Here is an 18,444-nt window from a genome sequence, read left to right on the forward strand (position 1 = left end):
AGACAGGAAAGGAATATCATGAGTGGATTTTCCTTGTCTCCTCCCTTTGCCCTTTTTTTTTAAAAAAAAAAAAACAAGGGAGAAGCAGTCAGCCCTATTTTGTCTTCAGGCACTGTGCAAAGTTGGCAAGGCTCAAGAAAAACAAATTATAGTTTGTTTACACAATATTACAGAGCAAGGAAAATATGTCAGCACAATGTCTTAGCTTACAAGGTCTTTTTCAGGGAAGGCTGCGTTGCATGTGGAGAAACCCACATCATGTTCATTGAAGATACTATTGTGATATATAATTTTAAATAAAGCTCTGTGAGTGCAGGCCTGCAGGACAGAGAAAGGTGCCTGATGTGAGGCAGGAAATTGGAGAGAACTTCACAGCCTCGCAGTTTACAAAGAGGGGGAAAAAAGTAATAAGAATTAGCACAGGGCATTATATTTTAATATAATTAAGACCACACAATTTACATGGTTGGTCTGTCTTGTAATTGGGTTTTTTAAAGTTACATATCATGCATTTATTTAATTGACGAAGGTAAATCACATCCATCTTCCCACCCTTTCCCTCCCCAGAAAGCTGCTTCTGGGCAGCATTTCTGTGCAGTGCAGCAGAAGGGGCAGTGATGCCCAACCACCTCAGATACCCTGTGCCACCTTCGTAAAGACCCTAAATCATGACAGGATCTTCAGTGGTACACTGACTTCTTCAGTGTCTTATTTGTTTGCATTAAGGGATGCATATCTACGGATTTGAGGAACAAATACGGGTAGTTTTCCCGCTTTTTTCATAGCTGTCATCTCTACAGAATAATTAGAGTCCCAAGAGAAAGAAGTTGGATTAAATTTCAGAAGAATCAGTCAAAGTATGGCAGTATCAAGAGCCAGTCGACCGCACCATAGCAAACCCCATTGCACCGGAGCCATTCACGTGGAGAAAATGGAGAGTTTGGGGACAATGACACTTGCTAAAGAGACGGTGACAGATGACAATCAGCCCTCAGAGGCTGGTATCCAAGCCAATCCTTACTGCTAAGGATGCCTATATGAAAAAACAAAACAAAACAATAACTGACATCCTTCCCTTCCCCAGCTGCAGGTTCTGTGCTGAGATATGGGGACTGGAGTTGATTTCAGGTAGTTAATTTGACACAGGGAAAAGAGCTGGCTTTATTTTCAAAGAATGAAAAGAAACTTTTTTTTTTTTAAAGCATTATTTAGCAGAGATGTACTTAGTAGAAAGATACTGAAGTGTGGTAAAAATCAATCAACATTTATTTGGATGCTTAATTAAAAATACTGAAACACTGGCAGGAAAAAAAAAAGAACCACCAAACCAAAACAATCCACATAAAAACAAAACCAAAAAGACCTCACACACAACCAAAAGAGAAAGACTGTTTGTCACTAACATTTTCATCCACCCAATACACAGCTATTGCTAACAATTTCTACTACTACCCAATTTTTTGTTCTGGAAGTCTCAAATCTAATATAAATGCATCCATCTATTTTATTAACCTAGCTTTCTAAATGAGTTTATTTTTTTTTTAATTAACTTTATTTTCCCCAACAGATCATCGCTTTAGAATAGCACAAAAGCCACTGGTTAACTTCCTTGTAGAAATGAACTCCACTAAATCAAAATCCTTCTCAAAACACTGTTCTCTTTCCCCTTCAGTGGCAACCACTAATGAGAGCAATCTAATTGTTTCAAAACCTTTATTTTCCTGTTTGTTGAAAGAAAAAAACACTGAAGTTAAAAATCTAAAAGCAAACCTAGAGTTTAACTTTTTTTTTTCTTGCAGAGGTGTAAAAACCCTGCGAAGTAAACACTCTGTAAAATAACTACACACAAACAGCATCTCACCCGTAAGGAAGGAACCTGGTTCTGCTGGATGCAGCAATTCAGGCAGCACAAGACCAAACCTTGTGCTGGTAGGAATCAGCCCCAGCTCTGTGCTTGCTGAAGATATTACTCAAGTCTTGGTGCAGGTGACTGTATGAAACTCACACGGATTTTTTTTTTCTAATTTATTTTTAAAATCAAGGAGCCAAAAGTGCAGAGACTACCATCACGTGCAGGAAAGCCATGTCCCCAGCACACATCTTGTCTAAGGGCATCGCATGAGGAACACGATGAGAAGTTCGTGCTCAGGTTAGTATCAGGGCAGCCACAAGCCTTAGTGCCTGGAGAACACGACGCCGAACACTTTGTGTTGAATTACAGCAAAACGTACTCCAAGATGTGGACACCCATCTGGGGCAACGTCCTGCTGTCCTCCTGGGATGGCAAGGTCTGCCCATGCCAAGGCATGGCCAGGCTGGTGGGTCTCCGTGGACAACGTGTGCAAGGGCACATGCGGGTGTTTGCCCAAGGCAGCACCTTGGTGGTGTGAACTCCAGAGCTGATGGTCGCAGGGATGAGCGGGGTGTTGGCATCCATGTCAGGTGGGTCCTGAACACAGTGCCAGTTTCCATACCCACTGCGGAGACGAGAAGGAAATACTTGCTTGATAGAGGTGACACAACAGACCATCTCTCTGGGCATGTGTGGTGCTCAGTGATACGTCTAACGCTCTTACTTAAGTTCCCATCATTAAAAATGTGAGAAGTACTCCAGAAAACAGGAGATAGCGGATTATTTTGTGACTAGTTCCTGCAAAGGCAGAACACAAATGGACAACACCCCTTTGCTGAGCTGTCATGGACTGCACTTGCTGGACTCTCCCAGGAGCTGAGTCCATGGCAAGCAGCGTCTGATGCAGCAGCACGGCAGGACACCTCCAGTCCCAGCCCATGTGCTAAGTAGTTGCAATGTGCATTAATCCTGCGTGCTCAACAGTGCGATTTGCTTTTAAGTGCATTCACTATAAATTATGCAGAAGAGCGATATGACTGTCTAGGAGAAAAGGAGTGCTTCATATCAGAGGAGACAGCTAGAGACTCCCTGACCCAGACATACGATGACATTTTTAGGGCCACCAAAAACAGCCCTATGAAAATCCTTTCTCTCCTCTGGCATTTCTGTGCGGTGTTCAACACTCGAATACAAATCATCTTGGAAGCAAACCATGCAATCTGTGCTCAAGACAGCACTTTCTTCATCAACCTCCACCACAGGGCTCCATCCTCAGCAATATCCACACCAAATGTGCTTTCCTGAGCACTGTGGGTGAGGGCTGCCTGGAGCTGAGTCTCTGTCAGCAGGCTGGGCAAGACAGCAAATGGAAAATCAAATCACAGTGAATTTTATATCTAAGCGAGGCTAGTAGTGGCCAAATAGGTGTGTATTCCTCTTTAGCGGGTATGGTAACAAGGAGGAGGTGAGATGGGTTTGAAGCACGAAGCACCCCAACAGCTGACCTCCACCCGAGACCACGCATGGGGCACATCCCGTCCCACCGCCTCGCTGAAGGTCACCACTGGGAAAACAAGCAACTAGTGGCTCCTCTCAACAAGGTGCACATTCATGGGGGGAAGAAGAGAAGGAAGGAGAAAATGCACTTCTGATGCCACCTTCAGGTCTGTCTTTCAGATGGCACTATCTTCATGAACTTTGTTTTTGTGAAGGAAGAAAAAAAAAAAAAAAAAGGCACATAATCAGTAAAGCTTCAACATGTCAGGTCATGGTCAGATAAGCTCTTTTGGGTCTGGCCACACCAGGATACTGACCTCAGCTGCTTTTTGATCTTTTCATTTATTATCCTGGTCTCTGAAGAGACCCTAAGCTATATCTGATATCAACTACTTGTTTGCTCCACTTTTAACAGGGCTACAGAAAATCCTACTAAACCAAACACTTTCACCAACTTCTTCATCTTTCACAAACCAAGATCCATAGTAGCCACCATGCTGTAATTTTTTTTTAAATCTCCCTTCCCCAGGGATGACATATCTGCTTTCCTGGAAATTTTCAGTGACTTTTTCACATGAAGGAGAAGGTATGCTGTCTCAGAAACCATGTCAACAAGACCTTTCCGCAAGTGCAACATTTGTGTAGCATCAACACAATAATTTATCATTTATTTTTTCCTCTTGAGAGAAACAGGAAAGAAGTGTTTAAAGGATACGGTGGTGGTTCAAAGGAGGGCTATGCTGGTGGAGGATGGTGCACTAATTGAAAGTTTCTGAAGTGATGCCTTCTCCTGGGGTGTGGAGACATCATCTTTCAGTACACAATAGCATGGACACTTCCCTTCTCCTTGAAGCCTGCTAACAGGTTTTTGTTGGCAGTAAATGTGTTGAACAGGGAAGGCCAGAATGTACCACCTTCAGGGTCAGGGGAGTCACTTCCAGAACAGATGTAAATGTCTGGAGTCACACTGGCATTGGTGAAGAGGTTCCTGCCAGAGGAAGGTGAAGCTTTATCTGCTCAGCTGAAGGCAGACCACCCCATGGAGGCACCAGGTAGATCCTCTAGCCAATGCTCTGCCCTGGCAAAGACTCCCATTCAGCCTCTTCTCTCTGCCCTCTGCAAATACAGGCATGATCCTGCTGCTGCTGCACTTTCTTGAGATAAACCAAATACAACAGAAATAGTCCCACATTTCCCCCCCATGCTCTGAAGAGAGCAGGCATTACCTTAAAAGCACTTGAGGTACTCATATCTTTGTGGTTAACATTTTTTTTAGCTTCTTGACCCTCTATCTCAAGAGATGTCAGACTTATCTTGAGTCCTCCCTTAAGTTTCAGAACTAAAATGCAGCAGAAAGCATCAACCGGGCTCCCAAAGGAAGGTCCGATCCCCATATTTCCTCCCAGCAGCACTAGCATTCCAATTGCAGGAGGGGTGGTGGGGCAGCGCAAACAGATGGATATTTGTGTATCCAAAGCCTGCCCAAGACACAGCTCTTCGGCATTCTGGTGCTGAAACCTTCTGCTTTGGAAAAGGAGAGGAGCTGCGGCGGAGGATGACCCCGTTGAACGACGGCGCGCCACCCCCGTGTCCTGGGTTTTGGAGCGACTCCAAGCAGGGTGGGACTGTAAGGAAGCGGACAAAAGCTTTGGACAGAGATCTACGGGGAGGAAGCACTTCCTACTTCCTATATTCCACAGAAAAGAAGGATGGCTTTAAATAACCCTTCTCCTGAGCCCTGCTGAAGACCAAAAAGGTTGCCGTTGGAGGGAAGTCCTATCTGGCTGGGACCTGGCTGAAGGCTGCTGAGGGTCTCCCATGGGATGCGGCCACCCCACTGCGATTCCCACCACATTGGTGGGAATGGGAAGGCTGCCCACAGTCCCAAGCATGATCAGCACTGTCCAGACTAAAAAGCCTGTGGAAAGCCCAGGACAGGGCTCCCATCTCCTCCACCAAAGGTTTGGAGCCGGACTTGTCCCCCAAGAACATCCTTTGCTGAAAAAGGAAAATCAAGAAGTGACATTTACACTCGGCAATGCTACCTTGACATCACACTATTTCTCGGCCCCATTTCCCTTTTAGCCCTTTCTCGTACAGCTCATAGGGCAGCAGCCCCTTTATTCTGACTGATGGTGACACTCAACCTGCTCCCTGTCTCCCTCCCCACCTCTGCAGCTGCACCAGACCTTCCCCCCTTGTCTCCCTCCTGCCTCTTGCGTGGCCCCAGGCATAGACCACCAACACTGGAGCCACAACAACCTGCAGGTTGGGCAACAGTACCGATAAGCAGATAACTGGTGTTGACCAGAAAAACCCTACTCCTAATGAGTCCCGAAGCAATATTTACTTTTCTTGGAGGTAACAGAATCTGATCCTAAATATGGTAATACATATTTTCAGACCACCCAGATCTTTCCTTTGCATGGGACTAAATCAGTTATCTGTCCGTTTTAATGTACATACTCAGTTGTCACAGTTCTTACATGCGCTGTTCTCCGCCCTGAGTGTCGGCCCATGGGAACAAGCCCATTTGTCATTTTTCAAGCCATCCTTAGTGTGCTGCTGCACCCATTGCCTGTTAACCCAATAGAAGAAGACTTGTGCTGTGCCAAAGTTACTTAAATCTACATCTCAGATATTTCCAATGGGCTGGAAGATTTAATAATGGAAAATACAGGAGAGAAGGAAAGAAGGAAACCACAGGTTTGGCAAATATCAGGTTAGACCGATTAAGAAGTAATGTGGAAAAATGTACTCTAAGTTATATTCTCAAAACAAAAGCAAACATACAAGCAGGTCAGAAAGAACAGAGTTGTGCACCCATTTCTGCTAGAGTCTCTGGTAAGAAATGGCATTGCTTTGAAATGGGATTGAATAAACAAACTTCACCTTCCTGGCAGAAAAAAAAAGACGAGTTCATGAATGGCTTTGCACAAAGCAATTACCCACCAGTTTGGAACAGATGTCTGTGGTTTTGCCCTGCCAAGATAGCCATCAAAACTGCTCTTGGTCCAAAACTCAGAGAGATAAAGTTATCAGCTCCTCCACAGTTTTACAAGGGAGCAAAAGAGTCAAAACTGTTTCTTACAGCAATTATCTGCCAGGTTCTGGGTTCACTGGACAACAAAATGTGCCCAGTAAACCTACTCTTGTTATACAACTGCCGGTTTATCTCTACTAATTCATATTATGGCAATATGGTGAGCACTCAGCTGAGAAGGCAGCTTTGTTGGACTGAAATTAGACAAAGTGCAGTAAGAAACAGCCCGTGGTAACACTGAATTTGCAGCCAAGGGAGCGCGGGGCAGCCTTGCCCCAGTGCCAGCCCTGCACATCCAGCATGGGCAGGCACTGATGCAAAGGTGCTGAGTGCCAATGCTCCTGCAAATTCAGTTCAGCTACTTTAGGTTATTTCTCTTTTTCTTGTTGCTTTCAAACCATCTCAGTGTCCTACAGGCTGCCACTCCTCAGGTTTGTCCTAATGGGTTCCATACAGAGCCATGCCAGGGTGGGTGAATCTCAATATCCTCACACCTTAATGCAGTCAATACTCATTATTTTAAAGATTGCTAAAAACAAGCTGCTCCTCTTGGACATATGGTCATGTTGAGGACCTTTATGCATGGATGTGTGTTTGGAGGTTTAGGTAAGCCTTAGGGGAGCTCACATCAAACAAGAGCTCATCTGTCACACTGGGGTATGAATGGCACTGGAAAGCCCTGGCTGTCCCCCTGCACTGCACGTTTTTCCTACTTCTTGCTGACACGCAACAGCCACTTGTGCATAAACACCAGCAAGCTTTACCTCTCCTGGTATGACTGGTGGGATCAAACTAATGGTGCTGGCAACTCCCCCTCACATGGCTGAGTAAGAGTGGGGATTCAACAGGAGATGGGACCACCCAGCTCACCAGGTTTGGCCCCTGGTATGACAGATGTAGCATCGCTCATTGACTTTCTTCTTAAGCTTCATCCCAAGAGCCAGCCAGGCTCTGCTCCCATCACCCCAGTCACAGGCTTGACTCACATAATCACAGAATGTTAGGGGTTGGAAGGGACCTCGAAAGATCATCTAGTCCAATCCCCCTGCCGGAGCAGGAACACCCAGATGAGGCTACACAGGAAGGTGTCCAGGCGGGTTTTGAATGTCTCCAGAGAAGGAGACTCCGCAACCTCCTGGGCAGCCTGTTCCAGGGCTCTGTCACCCTCACTGAGAAGAAGTTTCTTCTCATATTTAAGTGGAACCTCCTGTGTTCCAGTTTGTACCCACTGCCCCTTGTCCTATCATTGGTTGCAAATGACAAGAGCCTGGCTCCATCCTCATGACACTCATCCTTTACAAATTATCTGCAATGTATTTGAAGAAGCTCTTTCAGTTGCCATTGACTCCTCTCGCAAGGTTTAACTCTAAGGAGGCCTTAGGTTTCCTAGTTGCCTCCCTACATCCTCTGACAACAGCCTTATATTCTTCCCAAGTGGCCAGCCCCTCCTTCCATGATCTGTAAACTCTCCTCTTCCACTTGAGTTTGCCCAGCAGTTCCTTGTTTAACCAAGCAGGTCTCCTGGCTCCCTTCCTCGACTTCCTCTAACAGCTCAAAATCATCTTCTAACTTTCAGCCCAAACATGTTCAGAGCTGGTTATAGCATTTGCTTTAGTCTCAACATAGTCTTCTCTAGAACTTGCGCTCTGCTACACACGTGTATAGAGAGCCATCACTCTCACATCAGCCTTGGCTTTCCTGGCTTAACTAACCAGGCTCTTCTCATCCCCTCTGAGACTGACATTCTCCTTTTCCCCTGTTGTAGAAATCCTCCTCTGCACTTAATGCAGTGAGAGTCTCCCAACTCCTGGCCATCAGGAGGACCACACTGCACCATCTTGGACGAGGTCTTGCCCGCACCTGCACAGTGACACTAAGTTTCCTTATCTGCACTGGGAACTCACCCAAGAAGAGGATTTGTCTTTTCACCTTAGTGCCTTGGGTCAATCTGTGTTCAGCTCTGCCCGAGCTCTTCTTTGCATTTCCAGATGAGCAGCTTCTCCCCACTTCAGAGATAGACTCTCCCTGCCTCTTCTGCAACTTCCATCCCCAGGGCTACCCAGCTTTCTCAGAACCACGTTCTGATCTTCTGTAACATTAATGACAAAAGCCAATGTCGCGACATCAGATATCTAATCTGCGTACCCTCAAACATGGAACTTCAAAACCCATCTGCTGATAAGGTCTAAAGGAAGAGATGTGAAGCTCAGTGGAAAAACTGCATTAAAAAATAAGTGTTACAACGCGTTCCTGGAACATCTCCACATGTAAAACCTAGCGGTGCAAGTCACAGAAGGATTTTCCAATTTATTCTCCAGCTGTAAGTGCCAGGAAACGGAGGAGGACCACTTCTACCGCCCATCCAGAGGGAGAGCAGGGAATAACAGCCTATTTGTTTTATAAACAAAACAGGCTTGGACAAAACCAACCAATCAAGCAAATCTAACCACAGCCTTAACCAGGGGAGACCACAATCACCCTCTATTTGCTGTTCAATAGGATCCTTGTACTAGCAAACACTTTCAGTAAGTGCAGCTTCTCTCACACGCACATTTGTATTTTATCCATAATCCAGCTGTTGAGTTTTTTTCCTCCCAAATGGGGAGATTCAGATCTGACACATCGGATGAACAGCTGTAACAAACAGAAAGGCTATTAGACAGTTCACTCTGAATATAAAAAGAAAAATCCTCCTTGACTAGAGAAGTGACAATGGGCACTGAAAATACCCCTGAATGCTATGAGCAGCTTGCAGCCCCCTTGGAGCACAAGAGGCCACAGGATATGCAGGGGAATCAGTTCAGCAGACGTGTTCAGGAATGCTTGCAGACACATGGTGCTTGCAGTAAATGAGAGGCTTGCCACTTTCCTTTTTTTAAGTCAAAATAAGGAGGCCCTTTGCTGCTTTACCCCCTGGACAGGACCGCACCAGTCTGGCCCAACTCCTCCCCTAGCTCCAAGCAGTGTTTGCACCAGAGCAGCAAGCAGAAAGGCACCCTGGATTGGGTTGCCATGCAAGGAAACGAATGGGGAGAAACCATGCAAAAACACCACAGGTTTGCCAGAACTCTGGGCTATGCCATAACAGCATTTAGCTGTATGCTGGGGAACGCTGCTGGCTTTGGCCAGGCACAAGCTTGCTCAGCCAGGCGCTCGCCCCGATGGCCGATTACTGCCCACACACAAGTCATTAAAAAGCTTCAAACCCCTACATGTTTCAGCATGTTGCTTAATGAAATTGGTGCATGCATAAATCCACCAAATCTACTTTTCCAATAAAAAATGACACTCATTTCTCGACCAGAACTGCTCTTTCCATCAGGGAAGGGAGCTGTGGCGGCACGTTCTTCCAGGCCATGGGAGCCGTCAGGAGCACCACAGGCAGAGCTCACAGAGCTCCTCAACAACAGAGCTTTACCCTCACCCACCTTTACCTCTTTACCCACAAATAACCCCACTAAATCACATCCAATTTCTTGACGCTGCTGTCGCAGTCAGCGTATCCACGCCTGCAGCTTTCCTGGAGAAAACTACGGCACGCATATGCTCCAGCCCATGCCACATTTAACACGAGCAGTCTGGTTTCACACATGCATACAAGCGGTGGCAGCTACTGTTTCTTTGCTAAGAGCACATCTTAAGCTGGTACACGTCTAAGTTAACCAGCAGTGAAGCCTGCAGCTAAAGGCTCTGCAAGGGGCATCGCATCTGCCAGTGGCTGCCCCAGCCCAAAAGTGGGATGCTGGAGGGCTCCTGCTGTGGTGCAGAGAAGCGGCAGCTGAGATCTGGCCTCTACTGTGCCAGGCACCATGCACGGGGCTAAAAAGAGCCTGTCGGTCTGCCAAAAAGCGGATAATTTAAGTAGAGAGGCAGCTGACAGGACTTCCCTGCTTTGCCAAGCAGCCAGCTGGAGAAATACATCTTGCAGCAGCAAACATCACTCTGCATCGACTAGGTGGAGGGTCCTTCCAAATCAGTCCTGGGCAGGTCCAAGGACAGGGGATAAAGAGGAGCTGCCTGATAAATGGCAACACTTGGCAAGCCTGAAAAAAAAAAAATCTGCTTCCTTTCTTTCAAAAGGTTACAGACCTCTTTCCTACTGTTGCCTCCCAGCCCATAAAATATCATCAAATTTACCATGACTGAAAATATTAGATGCCTCATGTCTTGAAGAACATATTTTCTGCTCAGACACAAGAATTTTGCTTACCTTCATCAAGCAGCAGTTCCAACAGTTGTTCAACAGCCCCATGGGCAGGGACATCTTCCACTAAACCAGGTTGCTCAGAGCCCCATCCAACATGACCTTGAAAACTTTGAGGGATGCAGCATCTACCACCTCTCTGGGCAGCCTGTTCACCACCCTCATAGTAAGGAATTTCTTCCTTATATCCAATCTAAACGAATCCTCTTTCAGTATAAAACCATTAACCTGTGTCGTGTCACTACAGGTCCTGGTAAAAAGTCTCACTCCATCTTTTTTTATAAGGCCCTTTACACACTGAAAGGTGGCAATAAGGTCTCCCCTGAACCTTCTCTTCTCCAGGCTGAACAACTCCAGCTCTCTCAGTCTGTCTTCATAGAAGAGGTGCCCCAGCCCTCTGATCAGCTTCGTCAACCTCCTCTGGACCTGCTCCAACAGGTCCACGTCCCTCTTATGTTGGGGACACCAGAGCTGGATGCAGTACTGCAGCTGGGGTCTCACCAGGGCAGAGTAGAGGGGGAGAATCACCTTCCTTGGCCTGCTGGCCACATTCCTTTTGATGGGGGCCAAGACACAACTGAGTTTCTGGGCTGCAAACACACATTGCTGGCTCATGTCCAACATTTCATACACCAGTATCCTCAAGTCCTTCTCAATCTATTGATTACATTGATATTGACACTGAGGGATGCCTGAAACAGATGCAGGACCTCGCACTTGGCCTCGTTGAACTTCATGAGGTTGGCACGGGCCCACTCCTCCGGCCTGTCGAGGTGCCTCTGGATGACATCCCATCTCTCGAATGTATCAACTGCACCACTCAACTCAGTGTCATCATCTGCAAACCGGCTGAGGGAGCACTCAGTCCCACTGTCTATGGCATTAATAAGCTAAAATACATGACGACACCTCCCAAGGAAAAGCCCAGCTGGGGAATACCAGTACGGACCAACCAATCCCACATGTGGCACTGAATAATGTACACACAGCTAAGCTGGACCACAATTTCTAGAAACTCCATTTCCATGCTTTATTTATTTGTATTTAACAAACTAAAATCCTGAGTGCCAAACTGAAGGCTCAGTGACAACTCATACTAAACAAATTAGCTACTCAGGTCATTAAAACACTTGAGAGCTGCTTTACTTCCTCTTCTGTTTATGCTCTACTAATCTCTACACTTCTCTCAGTCTGATAAAGTAATTAAAAAAAAAATCCATTCCACTTTCAGTTTCTGACCAGAGAAAGCATCATGAGTTCACAAGCTACCAGGATTTTTTTTAAATGAGAAATGTTATTCTCCATATACTTTCAGTAAATAATTCCAGTGCATTTAGGTATGAACCAGACCTACAAAATTAAACAGGCAAGAATGCAAACTTAAGTGTTTCTGCTTCAAAACACTCCCAGCCTCGGCTAAGGAGCGACTTGGCTGGCAAGTCATTTATCAAAACAAAGAGGCCAAGTGATACACGAGTGCCGAAGATACGGCAAGCGGAGCTGGGAGAGTAATGCCTAAATCAGTTATGCAAGCGTGGAAGCACGGGGTGAAAGGACGGGAGGACTCCGCGGGACGCACAGCAGCCAGCCTGGGAAAGCTCATAAAGAGCTTGGGCAGGAACCAGCCGCCCTGCCCATGACAGTGACACTGGGCTCCGGCACCACTGGCAGTGAAAACCCAAACCCTGCACCCCCAGCAGCAGGGCAAAGATCCAGCAGGTTGCTGCCAGGCTATGTGCCTGCCAGGCATATGCGTGGAACCTGCGGGATACTGGGGAAAACAACAAAAGGGCTCTGATGCTTTCCCTACCATCTATTCTGGTTTTTACTGTGGTGGGTTTTTGTTTGGGTTTTTTTTTCTTTTTTTTTTTTTTTTTTTTTTCTCTCCTCGCTGAGTTTGCTGCTGAAGTGCCCATGGACAATGAGACTATTGAGCATTTACTACAGCATGAGATTAGTTTGGGTTTCAGTTTCTGCTGAGCCAGCTCATTTCCTTCCACATTCTTACAGGAACAGATGCTAAAATATAAACAGGCAGTCATCATCATAAAAGCAGAAAAAGGAAGATTCTTCATATAGCAGCAGTTAAAATACTTCTTTTTCATGGCTTTAGCCACAACCATTCAATGACTTGCTCCTCCATATAATTACATTACATTAAAGAGGCAAGGAGCTATTATTTTGTCTTTTCTTTAATAACAAAAAAACCCACATACACACCTCAGAATATCAAAACCCCAATGAATCAACAACAAAACTGGCCAAACTGGCCAGATTAAAAGAAATCTGCAGAGGAGCTAAGCAGAAAAATTACTTTTGTTCCCTCCTATCATGTATGACTGCGGTGGTGCCTTCAGACACCAAATTTGCTTGCTGCAGCAATTAGTCAAAAAATTCAAGGCAAACTGAAACCACTGGATACACCAAAGAGCATCCCTGCACTATAATCAGCTCTCCCCCACACACAGAGGAAAACCAAGCGGATGAATAACGCGCAGTTAATGAGAAGCAACCAGCCAGGCCTGGGCTGCAGCATCAGCAAGGACGGCAATGGCAGCACTCGTGAAACACTCGGCCCTCGTGCCACCACTCGAGTCAATGCAATAGTGTCTCTTCCCCGGGGGTTTTGGTACCCAGCAGCCGCAGCCCAGAGCATCCCCACGGGGCCACACAGCAGAGACAGGGCCACCAGGCCTCAGACTTTTTTCAAGGGGAAAAAGGTGGAAAGAAGCACAGATTGTGACTCTCATCAGAGCCCTGCTCTGCCACACCAGACACGTTTCTCTTTCCACCCACGATTACTCCCTCCACGATTACTCGTGCAAAACTGCCTACAGTCTTCCGGAAACTAAATTGCGTCCATCAACTTAGAAAAGCCTCAAGTACAGCAAGATGCTCCCCCATGCAGCTCTGCTATTCAAATACTTTGCCAGGAAGATGGGCACATGCAACCCCTGCAGCCAATTTTTAAAGTACCTTTTACATACAGATACGACATCCGTTGTCCACTAACGCTTTTAAAATGCCAGCTGCTTCCCATCGGCTGCCCCAGATGAGCAACCCACCACTTTGGCAAGCCTGTACCTCCCCTGTGGCACTCTGACAGCTCACTACTGAACCTGCAGGCACCACCTCCTCTGGGCTGGGGGAAAAATTTGTTCATACAGGTCAGAAAACCGAGATCACAAAGGACTGAAGCCACAGATTACCCCATTAGGCTTCTCCATTGCTTAGTGCAAATTTTTCCAGGAGGTTGCTAAACCTCCAAGACCTAACAAGCTGTGAAGTATAAATATGCAACGTAAATACAGATGATATATATACATCAGTAGAACTAATGACAAGAAATCAGTGGTAAAACTTAGGAGGGCCTTCAGAAAAATCTTTCCAAATCATCAGCTTCTGCATTTGAGACAAGCAAGGTAGGTTCACAGAGGTAAAAACAAGGTTCGTGGAGAAAAAGGGATTTAGCTCACATGGAAGAGAAAGTAAAGGTCCCTGCTGGCAGCTCAATCCAGAACCAGGCTCTGCAAGATCTTACTGGCCACAAACTAGGGGAGTTTCAGTCCTGCCTGTAAATAACAGAGAAAACAACACAACTTCCTATTGCCTTTATCAGTTTGTTCATAAACACTTTAGTATTATGAACATTTTAATTGCCTGTGCATCCCCTGCACAATATCATTCGGTTTCCTTTAAAAAAAAAAAAAGGCACAACATATTGCAACATATTAGGAAATACGGTAGCATCCTTAATGAAAAAACAAGCTCCCACGTCAACTGTCAACGAACACAGCTGCCCTGTGGTTTTAGCTGGGCGCTGCCTTTCTGGCTTCCCATCTGACGCTCTCCCAGCACCAGCTCAGCAAACCATGCCAGCCCTGTGCTGCTCTCCCAGCCTAGAGAGCAAAGCCCCTCTGAGCCGGCACAGCTGCCATAGCACAGGGTCCTGGTGGCTCTCGAGACAAGTCTTGGTGATGGTTACACCACCATAATGCCAAGCTGCTGCATCGACACGAGAGGCTGCCACTATATTATAGATTTTGGATGGCTTCACCGTTGCTCTGCTTGCTCACCTGTTTCATGCAGAGCGGCAGTCAGACCTCCAAACCACTCTGGGATATAGGGTTTAAAGCCAAGCACCTCTCTCAGCACCAAAATATGTTCAGGACCAATGGAGGACCATCCACACCATGACATTTATATTTATGGCCACAGAGGAACTTCACACAGGCATCCCCGCAGGACTGACCCCCACGGGGTGCCCACACACAGACTGACGGCAGCGTGACCCCCGGTGCCCCACCGGCCCTGCTCAGAGCCAGCTGCCCAAGGGGGTGCCAGCCACCCCCCGCTCACCCCCTCACCTCGCTCCTCCGGCCGCCCTGGGCTCAGCAAGGGGCTCCCCGGGCCGGGCCGGTCGCCTCATCCCTCCGGCTGCTCTGCCACAGCCCCGGGTGAACCAGGAAGCAGAGGCGAGCGGGGAGTTTATTTTTAGATGAGATTTCTTTTTTTTTCTTAAACACAAAGCGAAAACATACGCACAAACCACGCGTACACCCTCACCCCACCCAGCGATGTGTTTTACATTGTACATCCTTTCAACACTCAGAAAGCCCTGGGCGACGGTGGAGAACAGACGTCACCCTGTCACCCCACACATTTCCATTATCCCCCTCAGCATCCCCATTCCTACATGGGCAAAATAAGAGTTTCTCATACACTGAACACTCTCTACAAAGCAGGCAAAGCCTGAAGAGAGAGCTCAGAATTGGAACACACCCCTAGCACTGCTGCAGTGTAAAAGCAAGCAGGTGGCTCTGCTCTCAGCTTGTCTCCCCCTTTCCCTCCTCTCCCGAAACCATCCAGGCTCAGGACATCCAGAAGCACTGGCAGAAGACGCAGCTCACACCTCCAAAGTTTCGCTGCAGACATTTCAGAGAAAGAAGAGCTAGCATGGGATTATTTATTCCTTCCCATCAGTTTATTTCAGACAGAGTTTTGAATCCTTACTAGCCAGGAATTGGCTGTTGCTTCTCTTCTGTAGCTCCTCGGACATCATTACTTACAGCGTCTCTGAGTGTTTCAGTTAAACAAGATGTGGGATTCCAAGAGATGCCCCAAACTTTAGTTTCAGAGGTGCAGCCAGGTAGAAAGAGTTGAAGGGTTTCCAACAGGCTGATGGTTTTGCAGTCTACAGCTCCCCAACTTGAATTTTTGGAGCTAGGATGAGACCACCTGGTTAGTCACCCATCCACCGTAGGAATTTCTGGTACAGCACTTAGTTTCCCTCAAAGGTAAAACAAACATAAAAAGCTGAAAGATGCCCTAATTTTCCAAACTGTGTCTACTGGAAATTCACGGATCTTTCTTTAGAAAACTGGGGGGGGGGGTGGCACTAGGTCAGCATACATATAACTACACCTACAGCAGCAAGACTTCTGCATCAAAGAGAATAAAACTTTCAAGGAGCAAACACGTTTACATAGACCCGATTCGTGCCCACAGCCTGATGTGGCTACATATTCAGGCTCTAATGGCAAAACTACCTGTTTCTACCTCTGTTCGAAGAGAAACCCCATGCCAGTGGAGGGCCACTTAGATGTGAACATTATTAATATAGAAGTGACTGTTTCAGAGCTCTGAAAACCCCAATTGATCACAGGACTGGTTTTATGAGTGATTGTTTGCAAATGCCACGCCAGCTCTGCACCACCCTGATTGTCACCTGTAATGTCTCATCCCAGGCAGAAAAATGCCTTCACTCCTTGCTGGATACCATACCGGTTAGGTAAGTGTAAGCCATCATTTTGATGAAAGCAAACTTGAAAGATAAAACAAAGCCACTTGAAATAATAAAAAGGCATCTGCCTCAGTTTTATTATCTCACTCCTGATTTTTTACCTCCAAGACAAGGAAAATTTGGTGGCTATGCCATTGCACAGCAGCACTACAGGACTTGAAGACATAAGTTTGCTCTGCAACCTCAACAATAATACTAATAATATGTTTGTGAATATACAAAGGTGGAAGCTAAAACTGTTGGGTCACTCCAACCACTCAGTAGTCTTCTATGCTAGGATAAAAAGTAGATTCAGTGCAGCCTTGAAGATACCTCAATTAATTACAAAACCTTTTAGAAAGGCTGGCAAATTTTTTTTGTGTTTTAAAAAGCAGAGCTGATGTGGAACATCTTTTTCCAGTCCAACCCAAACAACACGTGGTAAAACACAGGCTGGCTTTAGGACAGCAGATTACGTTAGCTAACAACCACCCCTTGCTTCACTCTGACCCAGCCTTCTCAGCCCATCCCAACCAGCCAGACCGGGTTTTCAAAACAGGTCAATGCGTCGGGGCGTGCAGAAGGGACCGGGGCAGGCTGCACGCTGACATGCTGTTCGCACACACTGCAGCCCAGATACACCTTGATCAAGCAGCTGAACTCATCTTGCCAAAAGAGTGCTAAAAATATGCCTGTATCCTGTCCTGGATGGATCTTTTGGGGATGTCAGGATGGGGATGTGAGCAGCACCATTCTGCTACCCCAAACCACCTCACCCCGTGTGATGTTGGTAGTGGCATCCTGAATGCTTCACCACAGAGGGTAAAGCCTTCCACAGTCTCTGCTTGCCTTATTGCCTGAAGTTTTTCCTACGCTGATACCAGAAACTTCAATCTTTTGTCGTAATTAAGAGAAAATAAGAGGATACTGGTGAGAAGAGTCCTGGGCTTTTGCTACATTGGAAACATTTCACAAAAATTGCTGCAAGGTTGCAGGTGTCAAGTTACCTTGTCCATGCTTTATCTGATTGTGCACAATGCAGATTCAACACACTCCGGCAACATGCTGAGGTGCCTGGTGCCAGGTTTAAGTGTTCTCCTGCTTAAAAACTGGAATTTATTTTATGCAGAGCCGTGGGGAGCTGCATTTGGTGGGCAAAGGCGAAGCCTTGTGCTGTGCTCCTGTACCCTGAGTGAGTCTTGAATTTAAACCTACTTATCTAATGAACCACACTCTGCAAGGAGCATCACACTCACTTCTAGGAAGCACCACAGAATCACCACAGTCAGCGACAATTCCCTATTCCCTTTGTCTACCGAAGCAGAATCTTTCCCGCTGCCCAAGGCTTTGCTGCACTGCTCTGCTGATGGGGCAGATTTGTGGCTGCAGCGACACCAGCGTCCTGCTCCCTTCCTGCACAAGACAACCCGTAGTAAGGCAGCTACTTCTCAGCTCACCACTGGAGTGGGCACAGAGATCCCCTGACACCCAGACCCCAGACTTCCAGCAGTGGAAAGCAGCACCAGTGGGCTGAAATGGGTTGCCAGCCCCTGCAAGGGATGCTGACACAGACACCGCACCCCCCCCGCCCCAACACAGGCAAGTTCCCAAGGGAAAGACATTTAAGTGTCAAGAATTCTCCTTTCCAACATCCAAAGAAGCCTACAGACTTCTCCAGCAGCCTAATGGACTGTGTTTATTGCTGCATACTTCACTTTATAGGTCAACATATACCAGAGAGATAGCAATTCTCAGCTAATCACATTTCCATGCAGACGGACAAATGGCTCCCAACAAGAATATAAAAAAACCCATAAACAGTCCCTATAATCAACTCACTTGATGTAATGCAGTAAGCGTGCAGAAAGCTCATAAGCTTTATTAACATGTTTGTTTGCGTTCCATGGCAGCACCTAGGGGGCTCATGGCGTTGGGGGGACCCCAGCCTTGGCCAGCTGTGGGAAGGAACATCTTCTCATCAGTCCTTGCTGTTTGTGCTGCATTAATGCTGTGTTATTTTAAAACTAGATTAGTGGCAACTCCTTGACATACCATTAGTGTGCTCA

General features: G+C 46.6%; 1 protein-coding gene across 3 annotated transcripts in view; it reads right to left on the reverse strand.

Annotated features, from left to right (window-relative positions):
- Positions 1-18,444, reverse strand: part of HPCAL1 (hippocalcin like 1) — a 66,155-nt gene that overhangs the window by 11,247 nt on the left and 36,464 nt on the right. The window contains exon 1 of one of the 3 annotated variants that reach the window (XM_065631129.1): positions 14,964-15,052. The exons of 1 other annotated variant lie outside the window; for it this stretch is intronic. The gene's annotated coding sequence lies outside the window, so the exon portion shown is untranslated. Of the gene's footprint in view, positions 1-14,072; positions 14,146-14,963; positions 15,053-18,444 lie in introns of those variants that run through there. One more of the 3 variants, XM_065631130.1, reaches the window with a different exon arrangement.

The sequence above is a fragment of the Caloenas nicobarica genome, chromosome 3, assembly GCF_036013445.1.
Source record: "Caloenas nicobarica isolate bCalNic1 chromosome 3, bCalNic1.hap1, whole genome shotgun sequence".
NCBI lineage: Eukaryota > Metazoa > Chordata > Aves > Columbiformes > Columbidae > Caloenas > Caloenas nicobarica.